Below are 7253 nucleotides of genomic sequence, written 5' to 3'. Positions count from 1 at the left end.
ATCTTTACTACACTTTATATCATAAGAAGTCATACAAACTTTATAAATTTAATTTAAATTTAAATATTTATAATTTCATCTAATTTCATAATTTATTCTATAAACTTTGTAGTATTGTTTAATTAATTAGAAACTAACTAAAATATATTATAAAATTATATACTACTTTTTAAAATATATTAAAATTTTCAATTAAGTAAATATAGGATGAGACAAACCATTTTCAATATCTGTGTTGTCATTTAGCTTGATTATTAATATGGAAGTGAGTATTGCAATAAAGGATTTCGATTTTCCTCATCACTATTATTTTAATATATATATATATATATATATATATATATATATATATATATATATATATATATATATTTCAATAATTTATTTTTTAATCTTTTATTAATAGTAAGAAATAAACAATTAAATATATGAATAAATTAGATCATAGAAATTTAAAATATCCTTGTGACGCAAAGATAAAAAAAATTGGATCATCCAATAATCACATCTTAGTTGACTACTTATTTTCTTATGTTTAATTTCAGACTATGGAATAAATAACTTGATATGCATGACCAAAGATTAAATGCAATTTTTGTATATGAAAAAAATAAATTTCTTATTTCCACCATATATACATATAAAAAATAAATTATCACTTTAAATAAGTGATAATAGTTCATCACTTCAAATTTATACTACACTTTATATCATAAGAAGTCATACAAACTTTATAAATTTAATTTAATTTTAAATATTTATAATTTCATCTAATTTCATAATTTATTCTATAAACTTTGTAGTATTGTTTAATTAATTGAAAACTAACTAAAATATATTATAAAATTATATACTACTATTTAAAATATATTAAAATTTTCAATTAAGTAAATATAGGATGAGACAAACCATTTTCAATATCTGAATTGTTATTTAGCTTGATTATTAATATGGAAGTAAGTATTGCAATAAAGGATTTCGATTTTCCTCATCACTATTATTTTAATATATAGTCCATATGTATATATTTCAATATTTTAACAGTATTAAAAAATATATAAGTAAGATTCTTAAAAACATTATATAATTTAATAAATTAGATCAAAGTAATTCAACACTAATGAATGTATACAAAATATAATAAAAATATAGAAAAGAAGAACTCAAAGCAATGTGAAGATTTAAAAAAATGTACTACTCCTTAATGAATGTATTATTTATATACAATTTTAATTTATGATCCAAGTGGAGTAAAAACAATAAATTTAGTGACAAAAAAATATGTGTAACTAAGGATCAAAGAATATAAGTTAATTAGAATAAATATACAAATAAAGAAAATATGTGTGAGTAAGATCAAAGAGTAGTGGAATAAGAAACGTACAATAACAGTATACCCATATTAGATAATTCAAAAAATATTTTAATTAATTAACTATAAATTTTAAAATAAATATTAACTAAAACACTTTAAAATATATAATACATATAGAGCAATCACACTTCAATGACATACTACAACTTCGTATAAAAATAGTAGTATTATTTTAATATTCAGTTAAACTCAAGAATAATTAAAACTTTCGGTCATTCAATTGAATCGAATATAAAAAATGTCTTTATTTTTATGAGGATGAAATATTAAATATTTTAATTAAATAAAATTCAACTCATTCTTTCATTAATCACCTCGGCCCACTTATCAATTTTTTAAAAAAAATTGCAGCCCACTTTACTTTAGCCTAATAGATAGCCCAAATCAAAATAAAATGAGGCTACCCTCAAATTATACCGCCTTCACCCATCGTATCTCTCCCTCATTCACATTCTTTATTTTAATTCTTCCCCAAATTCACCTTCCAATTGAAATCCCTAAAAAAGGAATAGAGAAGCCGACGCCTCTCTCCCCCACGCCTCTCTCTTCTCCGGCGTCGGCGTCGGCGTCTCTCTCCCTCACACCAGCTTCCCAATTAACATCAGTCTCAGCGTCGCAGCAAGGCACAATACTGTAGTCGTGCCTCTCGGCCACCTCCCAAACCAAATCCATCTATCTCTCTCGCTCGCTGGCTCTCTCTCCCTCGCCGCCCTTCGCGTTGCCCCGCCTGCACAGCCGCGTCGCTAGCGAGCGACGCCGACTCTTCTCTGTATCTCTTTCCTCTCTCATCGCTCTCTCTTTTCTTACGCCACAACCGCTGCTGCTTCCGATTCCGCGCCGGCAATGATATAATCACTCTCCGGCTGTTAAAGATTGGATCTTTGGATGAATCTGGAGATGGGCGAAGCAGCGGCTAGAAATGCCATGATAGGGAGATGGAGGTGGTGGGTCTGCACAGATGCAGTCGGCACCGTCGGGCTTCTCTCTTCTCCATTCCTATTATTTTTCTTCTTCTCACCGGTCTCCTTTAACAGCAAGCACATGTATTAGTGTTATATTATCTGTAATTTCCTTGAGAAGCTTTCTCTCTATTGGACCAATATTTGCCCAATCAATTTTGCAGTTTCTGTCCAATGTTGGCATATTGAGAAATGACAAAAAGGATAATCACAATAGCTGCACACTTTCCCGCCAAAAAGGGTAATATTGACTTTTCAGCAAACTGTCACTTTATATTAGTATAGATAAGTAGATTGAGCAGTAAAAGGTAAATAGCTAAAAGTGAAAAACAGTTGCAAATAATTAATTAGAAGGTAAAAGCCATGCATGGTAGTGACTGGTGAGGTGGGGCTGTGATTGTGTGTGCGGCCATATGCTCTCAGGAACATAATGCAAATTCCTACTCAAACAAAAAATCAAGCGTTGGTATTGAAATCTTCAAGCTGTGAATTAGATGACAGGACAATGCAGATACAGAATTAATACTCCCTCCGTCATACAAAAATATGAATATTTAGGACGGCACAAAAATTAATGCACAATTGGTAAAGTAATGGAGCTCACCTTGAAAGATTAATGGGCTAGATTAGATTAATAGGAAAATAATTCTATTGGGCTTGGTCCAATGTTACAATTATTCTATTATATATATGGTCTATTGTAGAGAACAGAAGACACATAAAACCTAATTTTCTAAGAGAGAAAAGCAGCGCTACGTTCACCAAGAGATTTCCTAGGTTTCTCTATAGAACGATTGTACCGAGGAATTGTTCCTGCATCGGATCAGAATACTGATAACGCTAATTTCATGCATTGGTTAGGAGGATAAACTCATGCATTTACGGGGTCTAACGCATTTTTTAAGCCAGGTGTGTGGAAGATATCGCCAGACCAATGAAGAAAGGAAGACAATTGCCTGGCGAAGGAAATTTGGCAATAAAGTGAGCATTATGAAGGAAAAATAGCCAGACGAAGGAGATCGCTAAGCTGAAGGGCAGAACAGAGATTTCAAGTGAAGGCTTCTAGAATATCACCTCTGCATCTATATAAGAGAGAGCATGCAATTTACAAAAAGAGGGAGAGAAATTTTTCTTTTGGCTCTCAGCTCACTCGCACACACTTCTACACACTTGGGTTTCGGAATTTGAGAGGGGTTCGGATTTCACTTTCGGTTTGATGTTGCGTACCACCGTCCTCACGTAGGGCGAAGAAACAATTTACTGTTTTCATTTCAGTTTCTGCAGTGAATTTCACCGAAACTTCACTGTTCGAAGCTCGGCTTTTGTTGACTGTTGAAATACTATTGATCCTTCTATGCAATTTCTATTTTCCGTTATGATGATGTTGATTTCGAGTATGGATGATGTTTGTTTTGAGTTTGTAGTTGTTTACTTGAATGGATGCTTTTCACACTTGATATGTTGAATTGGAGTAGAATCGTGGTTGGTTTGTCGTTGATCGGAGCAGATTTGTTGAATCGGTGTTTATGGAGTTGTTTTTGGTTGTAGTTGAGTCCGTATTGCTTGGATCCGGAGTGGATTGAGCGTCTGAAGTGTGGATCTGAAGCAGAGTTGTTTGATTGTGCATGAATTTGATGACTCGTTTCTGTGTTTTTGTTTCCCTTCATCTAGTATATGTAGATCTTTTCTGTTTCCGGTTAATCGCCAGTTTCCGACGTCCGAATTATTATATTCTGTTTGAATCTAGTTATTTGCTTTGTTTTCTCCATGTTCGTGTTTGAATCAGGTAACGAGATGCAGGTTGTTGTTAGTTTGTTATCTGCAGCTTTTGATCCGTACTTTACTGTTTCTGGAAAATGGTCCCCACTGCATGTTTACTTTCTGTTTAGCCAAATTAGGTAGCCGTTTACTAGGTCAAGGAAGTTTGTTTGAGGTATTGAAGTTAAGAATGTGTTCGATGTTTGCATGTTGTTCTCTATTTCCTAGGTCTAGTGTTAGATTTTATTCTTAAGTCTAGTAATAGCTTTCCTCAACCCAAAATTTGTGTGGCAGCAGCCAATCACTTTTCCAGAATCACCTAAATGCCTTCATACGCATCCATCTTCGTGGAATTGATCCCTACTTCCCTGTACTAATTTATAGTATAGCGGGTTAAGGGTTTTGAACGCGGAATTTATGTGTCCGACTACCGAGACTTCCAGGATCCTCCGAGTTCCTAGACCTTGTGATTTAGCGGATTCTCTGGATTTGAGAAGCTTGACCTAGCACAAAAGTACACACAATTCTTACGCACAGTCAGTTCAAATACACTTGGATCCGATAGTAGTGGATTCAACTTGTAGGATACAATCGTAGAAGAAAACAACATAACAAGTAAGATTTAGTTCCGTTGTGTATTACGTGCTCAACTTACAATATAATTATGAATCTAGATCTGTTATTCTTGTCTGCAATTTCCGCTGCACTCATTAGATGAATACAAGAATTCCTAACAGTGGTATCAGAGCCCGGGGTTTGATTCATAATTAATTTTATTTCCTAATTAATTTGTGGATGATTTTGGAAATCAAAATTCTGAAATTGGATTTCAAAATTCTTTCATCGTCTTCACCGGGCAGCAGCCGTAGTCTTCGGACAGTGGCGGTTTGCTTTCCGGGCAGCCAAGGCAGCGAGCGAAGGGCTGGACAGCAGCAACGCTGCAGTCACAGCAGCTCCTTCTCAACGTGCTCCAGCAGGCAGCAGCTCCGGCGGTAGGCAACGAACAGCAGCTGCGTCGTCCTCAGGCGGCGGTGGAGGAGCTGTCCTCGTCGGACAGCAGCTGTGTTGTCGCCGGGCAGCAGCTGCACAGCCACTGGACAGCAGCGGCGATCAGCTCCAGATCTTGGCAGCAGCGACGTCATCTTCAATCTGCACCACGTCTAACAGCCGTGCTTACCGCCGGCTCGTGGACAGTGGCAGCCCGGACTTCGGTTGGGGCAGTAGCCACGGTGTTCCAGGTAACGGGGGCAGACGTCTACTGCAGTGGGAGCGAGCCGGCGGCTGTGTAAACGAGGGCAGTAGCGGCGGCAGCAGCTTAGGCTGTGGGTGGCGGCCCAAACCCTAGTTAGGGTTTTGGGCTCATCATTTTGACGAGATGTTTTGTTGCCTTTTGTGGATTAATCATATGCAATTATTATAATATAGATTATTATTTAAATTCATTAATTCGATTACTGAATACTAATAATAATAAATATATTATTAATATTAATTTGGAATTAATATTAAATATGTGATTATGTTACTTTAGAATTAATACATAAATTTTAAGTCCACATTTAAATAGAGAATAAAGTTTGATTTTATTCATTGAGAATTATTTGATATCCTATGTGATAAGCATGCTATTTGATTTATGCTTATTTATTTAACTATAGTAGTTAGAGACCGTTTTATTGTCTGGGTAGAAGGCGCCCACTATGTGCAGTCCGTGTTATACTATGTCTGGGTAGACGGCGTCCAGTATGTGTAGTCCGTGTTATACTATGTCTGGGTAGGCGGCGCCCAGTAATTGTTTGAAATTTAATATTGGATATTATATTCACAAAACTAGTATCACACTTTTCCCCATAAAATATAAGTATTGTTTTTTAAACAAACGCATCGTCCATCATAATTGTTTGATGTACCTAGCCTTTTCGACCACGAGTTTTACGCCAAAGTGTTTACTCTAAATCTACAAGGTCTAGGATCGATCATTCATAGATGTATGGTTGACATCGTGTGATGGGGTTGACTTGCTTAAATTGTTTAGTGACGCCAAAGCGACCTAAATAGTTTATGGATGCATATTAATTAGATTAATAAACCAAGAATTGCAAAATAGTTGTTGCAATTGGCTTGGAGGCCTACCTTGTGATATTATTGTAATGATCAGCCAAAGTAGGGGCTGCAATAATATAGACTTGAATCTTGGACCACTAAAATTTATATTTGATATAAATTCGTATTTTATGTTTAGGGGACATAGTATATGTTAAAATTAGTGGGAGCTAATCAATACAATAAACCTTTTGTTTGATTAGTGATACAAATGTGATCTTTATATGCTTTTCTAATTTGCTTTCATTTTATTTTCTGTTCAGATAAAATGTCAAACTTGGCTTACAAATGTTTGATGGAAAAAACAAGTCGACTGGGTCAAATTTCACGGATTGGCTCCGTTGTTTGCGCTTGGTGCTAAGGCATGACAAGGTTGAGTATGTCCTGGACAAACCAATCGGTGTCATCCCCGATAAGGAATCTCTTGAGTTTGCTACGTTTGACATTGAAGCTCATCAGAAACACATTGATAATGCTTATGATGCTCAGTGTGTCATGTTGTCATCTATGAGTTTGGAACTGCAAAGACAACATGAACATATGTTTCCATATGAAATGCTTAAGCACATGGAGAGTTTGTATGCTTCACAAGCTCAAACTATGGAGTATGAGATACTTCGCGATCTCTTCAAGTGAAAGCTTCATGATGGAAGCAAGGTTTCTGAGCATGTTCTGAAAATGATTGGTTTGATTGAGAGGTTAGCATCGATTGGAACGGTGCTCCCCGCAAATGTCTCAACAAATCTAATTTTGCAGTCTCTTCCTAGTAGTTTAGAGAATCTCATTGTGAATTTCAACATGAACAACACGAAGGTTGGGCTGCCAGAGCTGCACAATAAGCTTAAGACTTATGAGTCTTCCACTGCTAAGGTAAAATCTGTGCTCATGGTGAGCTCTTCTGCGAAGTCTTCGAAATGGAATAATAAGCAGCAACAGAAGAAGAAAGCATCTAAGGATGCTGTTCTAAAGCCTAAGAGTGGAGGGGCCAATAAGAAGTCGAAATTATCAAAGCATGAGTGTCTTTTCTGTCATGAGAAGGGACACTGGAAGAGAGACTA

General features: G+C 35.6%; 1 long non-coding RNA gene across 1 annotated transcript; it reads left to right on the top strand.

Moving 5' to 3' along the window:
* The first annotated feature begins 1748 nt into the window (after nt 1-1748).
* LOC121769616 lies at nt 1749-2550 on the top strand. Its single transcript, XR_006043642.1, has 2 exons — nt 1749-2418; nt 2499-2550. It is a non-coding gene; the product is annotated as an uncharacterized LOC121769616 (long non-coding RNA).
* Nucleotides 2551-7253: the final 4703 nt, after the last annotated feature.

The sequence above is a fragment of the Salvia splendens genome, chromosome 2, assembly GCF_004379255.2.
Source record: "Salvia splendens isolate huo1 chromosome 2, SspV2, whole genome shotgun sequence".
Lineage (NCBI taxonomy): Eukaryota > Viridiplantae > Streptophyta > Magnoliopsida > Lamiales > Lamiaceae > Salvia > Salvia splendens.
The sequence above is the reverse complement of the archived record's forward strand: the minus strand, read 5'-3'. Positions and strand labels throughout refer to the sequence as shown.